Raw genomic sequence first — 18,481 nt, 5'->3', positions numbered from 1 at the left:
GAATGCCACTTCCACAGCATACAATTTAAAGCATTTTGGTTCCCTCAAAGAATCCTGGGAACTGTAATTTTATATATATATATATATATTTAAAAGTCTTCTAGGAATTGTAGCTCTGCGAGAGGTCAAATACAGTTCCCATGATTCTCTGGGGGAACGCCAGGCTCTCCCATCTCTCCAGCTCTGATCAGGCCTGGGGAGATGCCAGAGTAATGAATATTCCTGGATTGAGGGGGGCCTGACACGTGTTTTACAAGTATGTGTTAGATGCCTGTTATAATGCATAATTGGTAGCATTGATCAGACCCGGCCACCAACGCTTAAGAGAATCGATTGGCAAAATCTGCCTACTAATTGAGGCATTTGTCATCTTGTCCAAGTCTGGGTGGGGAGGGGAGGAAGGGACAGGGCAGAGAGGTGAGATACAGCTTTGCTGGAGAATCACTGTTCTTGGGGTTCTCATCATAGTCCCTGCCTCCCTTCAGCAACTGCCGTTGGTTCTCTAGTGCCTTTTCCCGTCCCCCTAGTACATGGGTAGGCAAACTAAGACCCAGAAGCCAGATCCGGCCCAATCGCCTTCTAAATCCAACCTGTGGACGGTCCAGGAATTAGCGTGTTTTTACATGAGTAGAATGTGTCCTTTTATTTAACATGCATCTCTGGGATATTTGTGGGGCATAGGAATTCGTTCATTTTTCTTCTTCAAAATATAGTCTGGCCCCCCACAAGGTCTGAGGGACAGTGGACCGTCCCCCTGCTGAAAAAGTTTGCTGACCCCTGCCCTTGTCTTACCCCTTTGTATGGTGATGGAGGGATTAGCCACAGAAGCAAGCAGTTAAGACCTAGTCCGTCCACCTTGCTCTCCATTTCTTGAACTCAATGCTGGATTTACGTATAAGCTAAACAAGCTATAGCTTAGGGCCCCACTCTCTTGGGAGCCCAAAATTTTTTTAAAGAAAAAAACCTGGATGTATATTTCCAAAATACAAGATAAAAACAAATAAAATGGCTTTAGATACCTATTAGGTCCATAAATTACCATATAGCATATATTCAACACAAAATCCAGCGACAATTTGTTGTTGACAAAGGACAGCTGGACATATAAAGGGCCCCATTACCTTCAGTAGCTTAGGGCCTCATCAAACCTAAATCCGGCCCTGCTTGAACTTGATTAGCTTCTGCTTCTTGTGTGCATGTGTGTGACTCAGTGCTCCTTCTGGCTGTGATGTCTACAGAAGTGGGCAAACGTGAGTGTGTGTTGAGGGCCGACATCAGGGGAGGGAAGCCAGTTCTAGCCTTCTTCCCTCCCTACCCTGTTAGCCTTTCCTTGACGTGAGCTCTGACAAGCCTGAAAGATCGATACTGCTGACCTTTGGTAGAGCTGAGGATCTGATGCATGACAGGTCAGGTGTGGCAGAACATAGGGTTGCCGTATTTCAAAACGTAATAACCAGGACACCCCAAATGTTGTGGAGCTTTTTTAAAAAAAATGACCCCCCCCCATTGTTGGGCTTGTTTTAGACAAACCCCTAAGTTGTTGAGCGCTTTTTTTTTTAACAAAAACACCAGAAAACCTGTGGTTTAGGACCATGCTACAAGCCTACTAACAATTGCCCTACAAGTTTCTAAGCGCCTTAAGTTAGACGTCAGTTCCACTGAAATCAATGGAACACAACACAATTAGAACCACGCTACAAGTCTAAAAATTGCCCTACAAAGTAGGTAACCAAAAATTGAGACTGTGACTCCTCAAAAGCCACCCGATTCCAACTAAGCTTCTATCCAAACCCAGGTCCCAACACAGTAGGGTTGCCATATTTGAAAAAGTAGAAACCAGGACATCCTGAAAGTTGATGAGCTGTTTTTAGGCAAACCCTTAAGTTGTTGGGCTTTTTGAAAACAAAAATGCCAAAAAATGCAATTTTTTGATTGGCTTGCCTAAGATCCAAGACAAATCCTGGTTCGAAACTACAAAATCAGTTATGTCAGGAGCAAAAACCTTTACCTTCACTTCTACCTCTTCTTCTGTTCAAAAAAGCTGAAGGTGCATTAGATTTCGGGGCAACATTTACAGGGCTCATTTTCCTAAGAAATAATGCTTATTCCTCAAAATGTTTACAAAGTTCAGCTATTGCAAAAGTTTTTCAGTGTTAATTTTATGCATTTTTTAAAAATCACCATGGTATTTAAAAATAACATCTTATGTCCTTTAGAGGAGAAATTGTGAATTGCAGAATTTTAAATATCCGTCATCATTCTTGACTTCACTCAATTTTGTGTATAACACTTTTCCATTTTCTTCTAGTTGTGAGGATGGGGGTGGGGAGGGGACTCACAAGTACAGTAGCCTAGAGCCTCTCTTCATCTAAATCCGGCCCTGGTTAAAGGTAAAGGTAAGGTACCCCTGCCCGTACGGGCCAGTCTTGACAGACTCTAGGGTTGTGCGCCCATCTCACTCAAGAGGCCGGGAGCCAGCGCTGCCCGGAGACACTTCCGGGTCACGTGGCCAGCGTGACATCGCTGCTCTGGCGAGCCAGAGCCGCACACGGAAACGCCGTTTACCTTCCCGCTAGTAAGCGGTACCTAATATCTACTTGCACCCGGGAGTGCTTTCGAACTGCTAGGTTGGCAGGCGCTGGGACCGAACAACGGGAGCGCACCTCACCGCGGGGATTCGAACCGCCAACCTTTCGATCGGCAAGCCCTAGGCGCTGAGGCTTTTACCCACAGCGCCACCCGCGTCCCTTTAAACCAGAGCCTAGGTGGAAGTCTGAAAAGGTAGGTGCATTGTGTCTGCATCCTTGCCTCTGGTATAGATAATCTCTAACAGGCCACAGATAGACACAAGCGTTGGTCAAATCAGGAAGATGAGAACAAGCAAACATCTGAAGAAAGTGAGTGAGGCAAAACTAAGATCAAAGGGCAGGGAAATGGCATGATATCTGCATAGAGATCCTAGTGGTTCAGTCCAAAGATCCAAGGCATGTGATTCAGGAACCTTTTTATGCAGATGATGTTCAGGGCAGGAGGAAATGGAACCATTTCAGTGACTCTTCACCTGCTTATTGCCCTCAACCACTGCTTTGGTGCTGAGCACCAGACCAGGAAACCTGTGAGCTCGGCAGTGGCGTAGCGTGGGTTGTCAGCACCCGGGGCAAGGCAAGTAATTTGCGCCCCCTAACCCGTGGATTTGCGCCCCCTAACCCTAACCCCCAGATGTTGCGGCCGGTGCGGCCGGCCCCCCCTGCACCCCCCACGCTACGCCACTGGAGCTCGGTTCAGACCCTACACTTGGTCAGATTCCTGGCTGGTGTGTCCATTGCTGCAGTGCTGAATGGAGAAATTCAGGACATTGGATGGGTTTGAGCACATTGAACAAGAATCTGCCTTATTTTTGGACCTTGAGCGACACTCAGATTGACATTCTGACAAAGAAAATAATTTATGTACAATGTAAACAGCTGCATAGCTACAAATACTTCCCCATTACAGTGATGCCGTACAGGGTCTGTTGAAATCTTATTACAGATAGGACTTTTTTCTTTTGCATTGTATTCTTATCTCTTTCTACTCTCAAGAAACACCACACTTTATATTTCTGCAAAGACCATCTGTTAGTCTGAATCCGAAAGCCAACCTTGGAGTTTTTGTTCTACCCTTCCTTGTCTCATGCAAATTACGCTGTGTACTTCAAAGGCCTTCTGAGATAGATTCTTCCAGCCTCTCAATTATTCTTCACTTGAAAGTCCCTAATTACCTAATTGATGGCTCTCTTCCTGATGGCTTAAAGCCGTCCCTTTGATCTGTGGACCCTGGCAACCACACCCTGCTAGAAAAAAGGAAAAAGTTTACACAGATGCCTTTAGGTCTTCTTTATTAGTGCCTGCATCTGCAAATTCACAGGGTTGTGCAATTAGGAAATTAGGCATGATACCCTGAGAATCCCAGGGGAAATAAAAATTATTATTGTTTAAAAAAAGAGAATCCCAGGGAAAGTGGGATTGGGACTGGCGAAACTGGAATGGGCTATCATGCCACAAGCCCTTCACACATGCAGTTTTCTCATATATCTATATCTGTGTGTGCATGCTTAATAAGAGATCATAGAATCACAGAACTGTAGAGTTGGAAGGGACCCTGAGGATTGTCTAGTCTGGGGGTCGGCAACCTGCGGCTCCAGAGCCGCATGTGGCTCTTTAAAGCCTTTGCTGCGGCTCCGGGGTGGAGGCGCGAGGGGAGGGCGCGAGGGGAGGGCGCGAGGGAAGGAGGCGAGGGGCGGGCGCGAGGGAAGGAGGCGAGGGGCGAAGGGAGGGCGCGAGGGAAGGAGGCGAGGGGCGAGGGGAGGGCGTGAGGGGAGGGCGCGAGGGAAGGAGGCGAGGGGCGGGGGCGAGGGGAGGGCGCGAGGGGAGGAGGCGGAGGAGTTAGTTGCCTGAAGCCACTGTTCAAAACTGGTCACTGTTTTGAAGGGGAGTGAAGAACACACACTCTAAAAAAGGTAACTTGTTAATTTAATAAAAAAATTCCTTCCAGTAGCACCTTAAAGACCAACTAAGTTAGTTCTTGGTATGAGCTTTCGTGTGCATGCACACTTCTTCAGATACACTTCTTCAGATACATGCACACGAAAGCTCATACCAAGAACTAACTTAGTTGGTCTTTAAGGTGCTACTGGAAGGAATTTTTTTATTTTGACTATGGCAGACCAACACGGCTACCTATCTGTAATTGTTAATTTAATGTTTATTATGTTTACTGATTTGTGCTTTGTGACTGTTTGAGGTGGGGTTTTTTTCTTGGGAGGCTGGGCGGCGCGAAGAGAGGGAGGCTTGTGGTAGCGTGTGGGTGTCGGAACTTAAGAGGTTAAGTTGTTCCCATGATGCCTCAACATTCTGACGTCAGCTTTGGAAGCTGGGAGGAGTTTTCTGTCTGTTCCTCTCGGTCTTTGAGGGAGAAGGACGCAGTTTGTCATGGCTGCAAGAAGTCCTGGAGTTTTCTGAGAAATGTCGCAATAAAGAGCTGTAAATGGACAATCTAGTGCTCTGTGTGTCTGTCTGAAGCAACGTGACAGCTTTACCGCTGTGTTTCACTCTGCTAGGCGTGACTGGAAGAAGCAGAATGCGCAGCTGATGGAAGCGCGCCGGACCGCTGTTAAGAGCTAAGTTGGGTCGTAAACCAATTAGCAGGTCACGTCTGATAAATAAATTCACATGCACACTTCTTCAGATACACTTCTTCAGATACATGCACACGAAAGCTCATACCAAGAACTAACTTAGTTGGTCTTTAAGGTGCTACTGGAAGGAATTTTTTTATTTTGACTATGGCAGACCAACACGGCTACCTATCTGTAATTGTTAATTTAATGTTTATTATGTTTACTGATTTGTGCTTTGTGACTGTTTGAGGTGGGGTTTTTTTCTTGGGAGGCTGGGCGACGCGAAGAGAGGGAGGCTTGTGGTAGCGTCGGGGCTTGTCTCTAGCAAAGTAAGTCCTCGCTATTTGGTCACATGCGCAGCATTGTGGCTTCGGAGCTCCAACACTTGCTTTGCCGGCTGCTTTCAAAAGCGTCGGAATCAGCTGTGCTGTTGCTGGGTAACCGGATCGTCCCAGCAGCCATCTTATCTGCCCATGTGGTCTTCTGAGGCGGCCGCCATCTTACTATAGGAAATTCCACGTGGGAGTTAGTTGCCTGAAGCCCCTTTTTAAACTTAAGCAGGGGAAAGTTTTGGGGGAACGTTATGCAACAGCTTATTGCTGGTCTTTGTCGTCCCGCCTTTGTAAGTAGGCTGCATTGAAAGGGGGCATATACACTGGTCACTGTTTTGAAGGGGAGTGAAGAACACACACTCAAAAAAAGGTAACTTGTTAATTTAATGTTTATTTCTATGAGGAGGAGTAATTCTGAGGGGTCAAACAAAGAAATAATAAAAAGTGTCAAAAAAGGTATTTTTATAATGACGAATGCCTCATTATTATATATTATTTACATCAGGCACTGATTATGATTTATGGTACACTGGGGCCCTGATTAATTTTCTATGGCATTTTGGGGCATTGGTTATTGGGCATAGCAAGTTGCGGTCGCGTGGAATTTGTGCTTTGTGACCGTTTGAAGTGGGGTTTTTTTCTTGGGAGGCTGGGCGGCGTGAAGAGAGGGATTATTTTTATAATGACGAGGATGACATTGGGCCCTCAATATTAATTATTATTTACATCAGGCACTGATTATGATTTATGGTTCACTGGGGCCCTGGTTAATTTTCCTTGGCATTTTGTGGCATTGATTATGCAGTCGCGGTCGCGTGGAATTCCACGTGGAGTTAGTTGCCTGAAGCCCCTTTTTAAGCGAAGCCCCTTTTTAAACTTAAGCAGGGGAAAGTTTGGTGAAAGTTTGGTGAATTGCTGCCAAGGAGTGTGGTGGAGTCTCCTTCTTTGGAGGTCTTTAAGCAGAGGCTTGACAACCATATGTCAGGAGTGCGCTGATGGTGTTTCCTGCTTGGCAGGGGGTTGGACTCGATGGCCCTTGTGGTCTCTTCCACATATGTATGTGAGCAGGTCTTCTCCAACATGAACTATATTAAAAACAAACACCGATCACGCCTCACAGATGACAGCTTGCAAGCCTGTGTGAAAATGAAGGTGACGTCTTACAGCCCTGATGTGCAGACACTGAGCACTGAGGTTCAGGAGCAAAAGTCCCATTAACTTGGTTACCTGGTTGTAAATTAAATATTTTAATTAGCTATTAATTTGTCCTTTTTTTCTTGAGATTGACAGCTGACTGCACGATCCTGTATATATAGCATTAAGGCCAGAAACAATATATGCAGTGTTATATTTGTTTTAAATGTTGCAATGTTTTTGCGGCTCCCAGTTGTTGTTGTTTTTTCGGAAACGGGTCCAAGTGGCTCTTTTTGTCTTAAAGGTTGCAGACCCCTGGTCTAGTCCAACAATGCAGGAATGTGCAGCTGTCCCCTAGAGGGATTGAACCTGCAACCTTGGCATTATCAGCACCACACTCTAACCAACCACACAGCTATCTAGCTGATGTTTTGAGAATATATTGATTGCCAGCTGATGACCTACATGTCATTCTGATGTCAGAAGAGAGGCTCTGCTTCTTTCAGGATGTGGATGGAAAAGCAAAGTTTTGTGCCCTGGTTAACTTCCTGACACTGATGGCTAAGCTAAAGTTCCGTGTTTATCCAGCACTCATTTACATTTTCTCAAGGAGGTATAATGTGACGCTGTGGTCTAAACCACTGAGCCTCTGAGGTGGGCGGTTCGAATCCCTGCGACGCAGTGAGCTCCTGTTGCTCTGTCCTAGCTCCTGCCAACCTAGCATTTGAAAGCACACCAGCGCAAGTAGATAAATAGGTACCACTGTGACAGGAAGGTAAACGGCGTTTCTGTGCGCTCTGGTTTCCATCATGGTGTTCCATTGCGCCAGAAGCGGTTTAGTCATGCTGGCCACATGACCCAGAAAGCTGTCTGTGGATAAACGCCGGCTCCCTCGGCCTGAAAGTGAGATGAGCACCGCAACCCCATAGTTGCATTTGACTGGTCTTAACCGTCCAGGGGTCCTTTACCTTTACCTTTATATGTGGCTTCACCTCCTCTTCTTTTCTCTTCACAACATCCCTGTGAGGTTGGTTAAACCGAGGGAGTGATTAGCAAAAGGTTACTCTCCTGCCTGCTGTCTATCACAGCTGAATGGAAATCAAAGCCCAGATATCGCTTGTCCAGCCCAAAACTCTGCACTGTACTCAGTTACACCCCCTTGGAAGAAGCAGATACATAGCTTGGGGGGTACTTTCTGATCCATCACTGTCACTTGATACTCAGGTGGCCATGGTCGGATGGAGTGACTTCCATCAGCTTCTGCTAATGACCCATCTACACTCCTTTCTGGACAGGGCTGGTCCAGCTTCTGTTGTCTGTGATCTGGTAACCTCTAGGTTAGTGCAAAATATGATCTGAATCTCAACATCAAAAAAACTAAGATCGTGGCTACTGGTCCCATCACCTCCTGGCAAACAGAAGGGGAAGAAATGGAGGCAGTGAAAGATTTTACTTTCTTGGGTTCCATGATCACTGCAGATGGTGACAGCAGTCACGAAATTAAAAGACGCCTGCTTCTTGGGAGAAAAGCAATAACAAACCTATACAGCATCTTAAAAAGCAGAGACATCACCTTGCCAACAAAGGTCCATATAGTTAAAGCTATGGTTTTCCCAGTAGTGATGTATGAAAATGAGAGCTGGACCTTAAAGAAGGCTGATCACCGAAGAATTGATGCTTTTGAATTATGGTGCTGGGGGAGATTCTTGAGAGTCCCATGGACTGCAAGAAGATCAAACCTATCCATTCTTAAGGAAATCAGCCCTGAGTGCTCACTGGAGGGACAGATCCTGAAGCTGAGGCTCCAATACTTTGGCCCCCTCATGAGAAGAAAAGACTCCCTGGAAAAGACCCTGATGTTGGGAAAGATGGAGGGCACAAGGAGAAGGGGACGACAGAGGACCAGATCATTGGACAGTGTTCTCGAAGCTACCAACATGAGTTTGACCAAACTGTGGGAAGCAGTGGAAGACATGAGTGCCTGGCGTGCTCTGGTCCATGGGGTCACAAAGAGTCAGACACGACTAAATGACTAAACAACAACAACAAAGTTAGATTACCACCATACATTATATGTGTGGCTGCCTTTGAAGATGGTTCAGAAACTGCAACTGGTACAGAATTCAGCGACCAGTCTGCTCCCAGGGGCAAGATAGTCTGAGTGCATAATATCAATCGTCGCCTGACTGCATTGGTTACTATTCTACTATCTACAAAGCCGTATGTGGCTCAGTACCCCAGTACTGCCTCTCCCCATACGGAGCAACCCAAACCCTGCAAGTGTCATCCGAGGCCAATCTCTGTGTGCCCCCAACATGGCAGGTCTGGAGGGTGGCAACATGCGAGTGGGCATTTTCAGTGGTTCCTCCCTGCTTGTGGAATGCTCTCCCCAGGGAGACTTGCCTGGTGCCATCATTACATATCTTTAGACACCAGGAAAAGCCTTCCTTTCCTGCCAGGATGTTGACTTTTAATTATCTGTGGCCTCCTTTAGTGGATGGGATGTTTTAATCTTGCCTTTTAAAAAGATGAAGGTGCTTTGGATTTTTCTATGCTTTGTTTTATGGCAGTTTTAAAATATGTTGTTTACTTGTTGTTGTACATTGCATTGGCAAACAAAGGTGACTAATAAGTTTAATACAAATAAATAAATAAATATTATTATTATTTGCTTGTTTTGCTTTCTAAATAAATATAGCATGATTGATCAAACTCTTCTGATATTTGGTCTTCTATTGGTCTTTGCATCTTGATTTTATCTTTCTTTATTAATTTAGCATTGTACTGTGATTGGGTTTTTTTTAGTGTGCTCGATTTTTAGGCAGTCTTGTTTATTTTTATGGTTTTAAAAAACTTTTTTACTGTTAGCTGCCCAGTAGACATTGTTAATTCGGTTGTATATGGACGATGTAAGTAAATAAAACAAAAGCCTTAAATGCTGCTGGGATTTGTGCCACTAAATGTTTATTGGGGAGAGAGCCTGGCAAGCCTTCAGGATGCAAGGAATGGCATCGATTTCTCAAAGTAGGTTAACTTTCACTGATGCAACCAGGTTTTGGCTGTGTTCCTGGATCTTAGGCAATTTGTGGGCTGGTATCCCAGGACGGACCAATGGAGACTGAGTCCTTCGTTGTCTTATTCCCATTCTGTATATGCAAATACCTGATGCCATGAGCTGTGTCTGAGGGGTGAAGAGAGATCATGTAGCCCAGTGATTATACAGTGTAACGAGCTGAAGACAGATTTTTGCTTCATGCAACATTTGTCAAGCCTGTTTCTAGTCAAGCCTAGAGACTGAACAGAGTGAAAAACAACAGGACTGTTTTGCTCCAAATCAAAGATGAGAAAAGAGAACCTTTCCTCAATTGATCAGGGATCATATACAATATTTTCCTAATCTTAACCAGTTGACAACTGAATGTAAGCTGAGACATGGGTGGCGCTGTGTTCTAAACCACTTAACCTCTTGGACTTGCCGATCAGAAGGTCGGCGGTTCGAATCCCCATGACGGAGTGAGCTCTGTCCCAACTCCTGCCAACCTAGCAGAAAGCATGCCAGTGCAAGTAGATAAATAGCGGTTTAGTCCTGCTGGCCACATGACCTGGAAAGCTGTCTGTGGACAAACGCTGGCTCCCTCAGCCTGAAAGTGAGATGAGTGCCGCAACCCCATGGTCGACTTTGACTGGACTTAACCGTCCAGGGGTCCTTTGCCTTTTTTTACCTTTTTACAGCTGTACAAATACACACAAATGCACATCTAAAGTGTGTGCACTTGTCTGTGCAGCATGCCTACATATATACATGCAGAAAAGCACATGTGCATGTAGACATTTCTAAATGCACACAATGCATGTGTATGCATAGCTACAGGTATAAGCAATGCCATGCATTCAGAGATATGTGCATTATTTAATTACGTGTCCCACCTTTCTTCCAAGGAGCTCTGGGGGGCACATATGATTCTCCCCCTGATCATTTTAGCCTCACAGCAACCCAGTGAGATAGGCTGGGCTGAGATACCATGACTGGCCCAAGGTCACAAGCCCCTTCCATTTCTCCTCCCACTTCGCTGAAGGGGCGCTGCGCAGAGAGGGAAAGCTGCGCAGCACCTCTACAGAGAAGTGAAGCCAGGAGAGCAAGAGGGATTGGTGCGCACCGATCTCTCTTGCTCTCCTGGCTTCAGCGAAAGCAACGTGAAGCCTCCGGAGCGTGGTGGGAGCTGCCGCTGCACTCCAGAAGCTTCGCGTTGCTTTTGCTGAAGCCATGGAGCCTGCATTCGCTCTATAAGACGCACACACATTTCCCCTTGATTTTTGGAGGGGGGAAAGTGCATCTTATAGAGCGAAAAATACGGTACATACAAGTAGATGCAGCATTCAGTAATGCAGAGAAATGCACACACACAGATTTACTCACAGAAACCACAGCCGTACACGCACACGACTCTTTTTCTCAGGACACGTGATGCCAGTTCCGTGGCTGCTTTAATATTATACATTATAACAAAGGGTGTTTGTGCAAGATGGAGTCTTCCCAAAGAGTTCCAGACTCACTAGATCTAGCTTCTAAATTTGGGAACGTTTGGATTTGCTGGTGTGCACTGAAGGAATTAGAACTAATATTGCTATATGCAAAGGATGCTAAAGCCCGGCACATGAAGGGTGTAGAACCCTTCCCTGCTCCTCCATCCTCTCTAGCGGGGCAGGCTAGGTCCTTCATCCCATTTCCCTGCTTGCAAGTTGTCACGGAAACAAAGACAACAAAGGCGCTGGCATTTATGTGCTGCCAAGAGACAGGTACCTGACAGGCAATTGGGCAAGTGATGGGGCTGTCAGGCAGGCAGCTATAGGGACGGCAGGGAGGTCAGGATTGGCCCATCCAGCCCAGTACACAAACAAACTCAACTCAAGAGGAGTTACTGACAGAGTGAGGTAGTTTACCGCAGGCAAAGAATAAAAGAAGAACAACCACACATACACAAACCAATCTCTTGCCTGAGGCAGATGAGCGGCCCACCGTAGAGGAAATTTATTGTCTCTCACTCAACTCCAATGGCAAGGGGTTCCACAGTATGATACACCTGTTATTCTGTTTTCAGGTTCCAGCTTAGGTTAAAAAAGGTAAAGGACCCCTGAACGGTTTGGTCCAGTCAAAGGTGACAATGGGGTTGTGGTGCTCATCTCACTTTCAGGCCAAGGGAGCCAGCGTTTGTCCACAGACAGCTTTCTGGGTCATGTGCCCAGCAGGACTAAACTGTTTCTGGTGCAATAGAGCACCGTGATGGAAACCAGAGCACACAAAGACGCCGTTTACCTTCCCGCCACAGTGGAACCTATTTATCTACTTGCGCTGGTGTGCTTTCAAATGCTAGGTTGGCAGGAGCTGGGCAGAGCAACAGGAGCTCACCCTGTCGCAGGGTTTCGAACCGCCGACCTTCTGATGGGCAAGCCCAAGAGGCTCAGTGGTTTAGACCACAGTGCCACCCGTGTCCCTAATGTACATGTGTATGCACATGCCTGCTTTGCTTATATGTTCATGCTGCTGTGCACAGACTTCATTTGTAATATACATGTCAACACTGTGATAGATTTTCATTGCTGGAATTAATTAAAATACTAATTCATATTTATAGATAGTGTGAGATTTTTAAACAATGTGTGTTCACATAGACTTGTCTGTGTGTTTGCTGTTATTTTATTAGGCACTTCGCTAGGGTTATCTAACCAGCTTTTCAAGAATAAGAGGTACAGTGTACTGTTTGTTTTGTAATATTCAGGAATAAGGAGAAGCCTTTTAAGGCTACAATACTAAACACGCTTACCAGTGAGTAATTCACACTGAACAAAGCGGAACTTACTCCTGAGTAAACCAGCCTACGCTTGCACTATAAAATAAGGACTGCCTCTTTAAATAGCAGGCATTTCAAAGAGCCCTGCGCTTGGCAAATGGCAACACTTCAGTCAAGGAATTCTTCCCCCTCCTTCCCCCGAATCTCTAGACTCAAATGTTCCTCCTTCCCACCCCAAAGTCTGTCTGACAGCCCCATCACCTGCCTGTTTACCTGTCAGGTATTTATCTCATGGCAATGGGGAAATGCCAGCAATATATTTCTATGACAACACACAAACAGGGAGTTGGAATGAAGGGCTTAGACTGATCCAGCAAAGTTGAATGCATAGAAATGAGAGGTTGAGAGCGGAAGAAAGCTAAGCCGAGCATCCTTAGCTAATTGCTTTCTTAGTACTTGGGGCATATTAATGGTCCTTAGCTCAGATGACAGGTTGGTGGACATGGGCAGAGACAGGGACAGGATTCTTCAGGGTACCGGCGTTCGAGATTCATCCTGAGCAGAAGAGAGCTTTTGAAATGCTTGCGCGTCTTGAACGCTGGTCTCACACACAAACACACAAACCCCCTATCCGACCCCCAAGTGGGAAAAGGCAAATTTGACAGTTTAAAGCCAGATCTTTTACTCAATCGATCAGAGTCTCGAGATGAGTCCTCCCCACCCCTCGGCAATCGATCTTCTCAAAGGAGTAGGGCAGGAAATCTTTAATGGATGTAAGAAACACAGTCTATGGGGTGTGATTGTGTGTGTGTGTGTGTGTGTGTTCAAAATGACCTGCTGGGATGAGATAGAAGGAGACCCAGAACTGCCCTGTCACCTGGTGTCATTTGCTGGGGCGGGGGGGGGGGGGAGAAACGACTTGGAAGTGGCTAAGCTGGAGGGTTAACGAATTAGGAAAGGCTTGTGTCGTGTACAGCAGGCCCTGTTTCTGCAGACTTGGCTCACAGCCCTGCTCTTTCCTCCCCGTACTTCCTCCTCCTCCTCTTGGCTAGCCGGTGTCTGGTTTGAGGAGGCTCTCGTGGTCTGTCTGCGCTTGGCTGGGCTCCATCCTTCACTGCTTCTCCTGGATCCCCAGTGGGACGGCTCAGCTCAAAGCCAGCCAAGCATTTGGCTCTGGAAGATTCTTGCTTGTCATTCCGGTGGGACCCACTGTCTTGGAACAGACAGACAAGGAGGACTGCACCTCCGTCCAAAGGTGCTGGGCAATATTTGGATGAATGATGGATAGATGTGGGAACGGAGCCGGAGAAAAACCCCACACCGACAGGAGAGAGGCATAGTTGCTGCTGCTGTTCATCTCTTCCTCCTGCTCTTTGTTGTTGTTATTGCCTGTTGATCTCACTGGAGGGACCCATTTAACTCCGGACGGAAGGCATTCTACATACTTCCTTTATTCTCCATGTCAGATTTTGCTTTGTTTTGTTACCGCAGTAGGAGAAATACTCTTGTTCTTAAGTTATTTAGGGAACAGTACACTTTTCCTATATACAGTTGTACCTTGGATCCCCAACGCCTTGCGAGTTGAATGTTTTGGCTCCGGAATGGTGCAAACCCGGTGTTTCGGTTTGCGAACATTTTTTGGAAGCCGAACGTCCAATGTGGCTTCCGCAGCTTCCGATTGCGCGCCTTGGTTGTCGAACATTTTTGGAAGTAGAATGGACTTCTGGAACGGATTCCGTTTGACAACCAAGGTACAACTGTACAGTAGGACTGCACATTTAACTTATACACATTCAACTTTACATGCTTGGCAAAAAAGGATTTTTTTTTTAAGGGGGCAGGCATCAGTGGGAGGGGGGAGGCTTTGGCAATCCCACCCGCCATTGCACCCAATGTATTTTAACTACATTCACTTTTAATTTGTTTATCGCCTTTCTATATTCCTATACACAAGGCAGTTAACAGCAACAAAATATACAACACACACCTTATGGTAATCTGCTCCAATACAAAAAGTCATAATAAAACATAACTTTAAGGTGGAACGACTTATATCAGATAAAGTAATATTCAATAATCTATTAGAATATAAGAGTACACAAGAAAATTAACTCTCAAAACATCAGCAAATAATAATCAAACAGAAGTTCACTCTTAACAATTACAAAAAGTAACAACTAAACTATGATCAACAAAAACAACTGCAAGTCACAATGCATAAAACGTCACAATACATACAAAACCATATTAAAAGATCAAATTGAGAAATAAAGACACACAAATTGTACAACAATTTTTGTAAAAATAAATAAATCCCTAAACTCCTCTTCTCCCTTCCCAGCTTCCTCTGCAGTTCTTAAAGTCATGGCCTGGGAGCGGCTAATGTGATCTTTGCTTTAGGCAGGATCTCCGGAACATAACCCTCCATGTAAGTTGTGGGCTTGCTGTACTGTAGTATAGGGGTAGCCAAAGCATGGTACCTTCCAGATATTGTTGGCATTCCCATCACCCCTATTGTCTATAATGGCCAGGGCTGGGGGGAATTGGAATCCAACAACATATGAAGGGTACCAATTGGCTATCCCAGCCTTGGAGACTTTGTTTATTTGGCAAAATTTATATACCACTTGATTGCAGTAAAGCCTCTAACTGGTATACAAGAAGAAAGGGATGCGGGTGGTGCTGTGGTCTACACCACAGAGCCTCTTGGGCTTGCGCATCAGAAGATCAGTGGTTCAAATCCCCAGGATGCGGTGAGCTCCCGTTGCTCTGTCCCAGCTCCTGCCAACCTAGCAGTTCGAAAGCACACCAGTGCAAGTAGATGAATAGGTACCACTGTGGTGGGAAGGTAAAGGCATTTCCGTGCGCTCTGGCTTCTGTCACAGTGTTCTGTTGCACCAGAAGTGGTTTAGTCATGCTGGCCACATGACCCAGAAAGCTGTCTGTGGACAAACGCCGGCTCCCTCGGCCTGAAAGTGAGATGAGCACCGCAAACCCATAGTCGACCTTGACTGGACTTAACAGTCCAGGGGTCCTTTACCTTTACCTTTTTATACAAGAAGATGACCACACAAGAGTTTTCTGGGCCTTGAGAAGGGCCTCAGGAGGCACCTAGGAGAAGGGACAAAAAGCATCAAAACAGGTCAGGCCAAAGGCCCATCGAGTCCACCATCCAGTTCTCACAGTGGCCAGCCAGCTGCCTATAGGAAGCCCACAAGCAAATCAAGAGCCCAGGAGCGTTCTCTCCACTTCTGATTCCCATCAGCTGGTGTTTCTCCAGAAGTTGCGTGTGTGTCATGTAGTGGTTAAGGTACTGGACTGAGGCCTGGGAGACTTTGGTTCCAATCTCCACTCAGCCATGAAGGTCACTGGGTAGGTAAAGGTAGGAAAAGTGGCTGAGCTTTTTTGGGCAAAACTGCAAATGATATTCTTTGGCTATTTTTGTGGGAAATCGGCAAAAACGACACTGCCGACATGGGTTGCCATACGTCTGGATTTTCCCTGACATTTTTGCTGATTTCTGCCCAGACACTGCTGCCGATGGCGGCATTCCAGATACAGCAGGGAAAATCCGGGCATATGGCAACCCTAGAAACAGACTGCTGCACCCTTAGAGTGCTCTCTGCTTGGAGAATTGCAGCCTGTGGTTTTCTTGGTGCAATTATGCCTGGTGTTCCAAAGTCAGATGTGGTGTGTTGAGTGTCTTGTTCCATGCCATTAAGAACATCGGAAAAGCCCTGCATCATCCTGGTCTCACAGTGGCCAACCAGATGCCAGCGGGAAACCTGTGCCAGGACTTTATCCCTTCCCATTCATCCCCACTCCCCATATTTCCGACTTTGATGCTTTCTTCCCCCTTCTAGATGACTCCACTCGCGTCCTTTCCCTAAACCTCACACCGCAGCAGTGGGAACCTTTGATTGCATGCTGAGGCCCCAGGACCCGCAGTTCCCTTAGGTAATAAACACACAGACACAAATATTTGGAGTTAATGGGATAAAATAGGCCACAACTTTATTGGGTACAGATGTGAGTGGTTTGGCTTAGGAATTGGGTGAGACTGGACTATATCACCACTCCTGCCCATCTTCAGGGAGTCCCACTAAGGGTAAACCACCAGTAGGGGGAGCCGTATGACATACGTCAAATAGGGTCACCCCACGGGGTCCCCATTGGGGTAATAATAATAATAATAATAATAATAATAATAATAATAATAATATATTATTTATACCCTGCCCATCTGGCTGGGCTTCCCCAGCCACTCTCGGTGGCTTCCAACAAAATACAGTGGTCCTTCGGGTTAAGTACTTAATTCGTTCTGGAGGTCCGTACTTAACCTGAAACTGTTCTTAACCTGAAGCACCACTTTAGCTAATGGGGCCTCCTGCTGCCACCGCACCACTGGAGCACGATTTCTGTTCTCAACCTGAAGCAAAGTTCTTAACCTGAAGCACTATTTCTGGGTTAGCGGAGTATGTAACCTGAGGTACCACTGTATTAAAAAACAGTAATGCATCAGACATTAGAAGCTTCCCTAAACAGGGCTGCCTTCAGATGTCTTCTAAAAGTCTGGTAATTGTTGTTCTCTTTGACATCTGGTGGGAGGGTGTTCCACAGGGTGGGTGCCACCACCAAGAAGGCCCTCTGCCTGGTTCCCTGTAACTTGGCTTCTCGCAGTGAGGGAACCGACAGAAGGCCCTCAGAGCTAGACCTCAGTGTCCGGGTAGAACGATGGGGTTGGAGACGCTCCTTCAGATATAGAATGGCCCTAGCCCACGCCCAGGCTTCAGACAAGATCCACACCCCCAGATCCCTTTAACAGGATACCCTTAACGAGGAGGGGCAGGCGGAGGCTACAGCCACCCCTCCATCCAAACAAAGGCTTACCCAATGCCTAACCTTACAGAGTTGTGACGGTTGCTACAAGGTAAGTGAAAACCCAATGGCTGGTGACAATTTGGCAAGTGGGAAAAAATCCTACCTTGCCCCAACAATATGGCGGCCGACATTATCTCATAGCAAGGCCGCTGTCATAGCAACACATAAGAAGAGGAGATCCCACGAGGAGGTGAAATGAGGACGCCCCCCCGCCATGCCTCCATTTAAACGGCCAGCGGCCACGTCCCTGGCTGTGCCGATTGGTCAGCCAGGGGGCATGACGTGGCCGGGAGTCCCTATGATGCAAGCGGCATCCCTCTGCCCTCCAGCCGGGTCACTGGAAGGTCCCGGGTCCCCTGCCACAATACCGTCCACCGGGGAAGCTGAGCGGGCTTCATGAAATCCACTTTGGGTGGGGGCTAACCCTAGATACATCCTACTGGGGAGGGCTGAAAATCCAGGTGTGCAGCGAGCAGAGTTAACATCTGTGTCAATCACAGGACGAGGACCTGCTAATCAGCAGCGGTGATTCAGGGCCATGCTGCACCGCCAGCTCCTAGGGGGATAAGATGGCACTAAGAGGCAGCACCTCCGCATTAAAATTCATCAGCCTGTTAAATATTTAAGACTCTCCCCCCCTGGTCTATCCAAGCTCTATTCCCATGAAAGTGGACTCCACTTACCTTCCATATCTGGGAATGAAATGCTGTAATCTTACTTCCCATCGCAGGCATTTAAACCCCTCTTCCTTTCCCAGAAGGAAGGATTAAACCCAGAAGTTCTGGCTCCCGGCCGGTCTGTTTTAACTGCTTCTCCCTTTCTCTGTGACCTCACTGTCTCTGCGCATAGCCATCAATTCTCTAATGGAGCTGTGATGCTGATGACTCCTGCCAGCTAAGCGGGACCAGAACTTAGGGGGATGCCTAGAAAAAGGTTTTGTTTTGGTTCCTAACTCTGTTTGCTGAAGGCATAATGCGTAGAGGAGGGCTTTCAGAGGAAGAAGGGTTTTTCTCACCTGTCAACGTCACTGTTAGGCCACTAAGTGAAATTATTTGATCGGGTCAGGGAATACACAAAAGCTGCAAGAGGTCCAGATCTGTGCCACAGCGGCCTGCACACTCTGCTCATGCCAGCCCAGAAGAAAACATGTGGAACAGAGTCTGCAGTTTGCTCCGAGAAAAGCTAAA

General features: G+C 46.6%; 1 long non-coding RNA gene across 1 annotated transcript; it reads right to left on the bottom strand.

Annotated features, from left to right (window-relative positions):
- Window positions 1–9,637: 9,637 nt before the first annotated feature.
- LOC309526744 lies at window positions 9,638–18,084 on the bottom strand. Its single transcript, XR_014216902.1, has 3 exons — window positions 17,978–18,084; window positions 15,460–15,524; window positions 9,638–9,805 (listed from the first exon to the last, which is right to left on the bottom strand). It is a non-coding gene; the product is annotated as an uncharacterized lncRNA (long non-coding RNA).
- Window positions 18,085–18,481: the final 397 nt, after the last annotated feature.

Source organism: Podarcis vaucheri (assembly GCF_965113315.1).
Source record: "Podarcis vaucheri genome assembly, chromosome: 2".
In the NCBI taxonomy this organism is placed as follows: Eukaryota; Metazoa; Chordata; class Lepidosauria; order Squamata; family Lacertidae; genus Podarcis; species Podarcis vaucheri.
The sequence above is the reverse complement of the archived record's forward strand: the minus strand, read 5'-3'. Positions and strand labels throughout refer to the sequence as shown.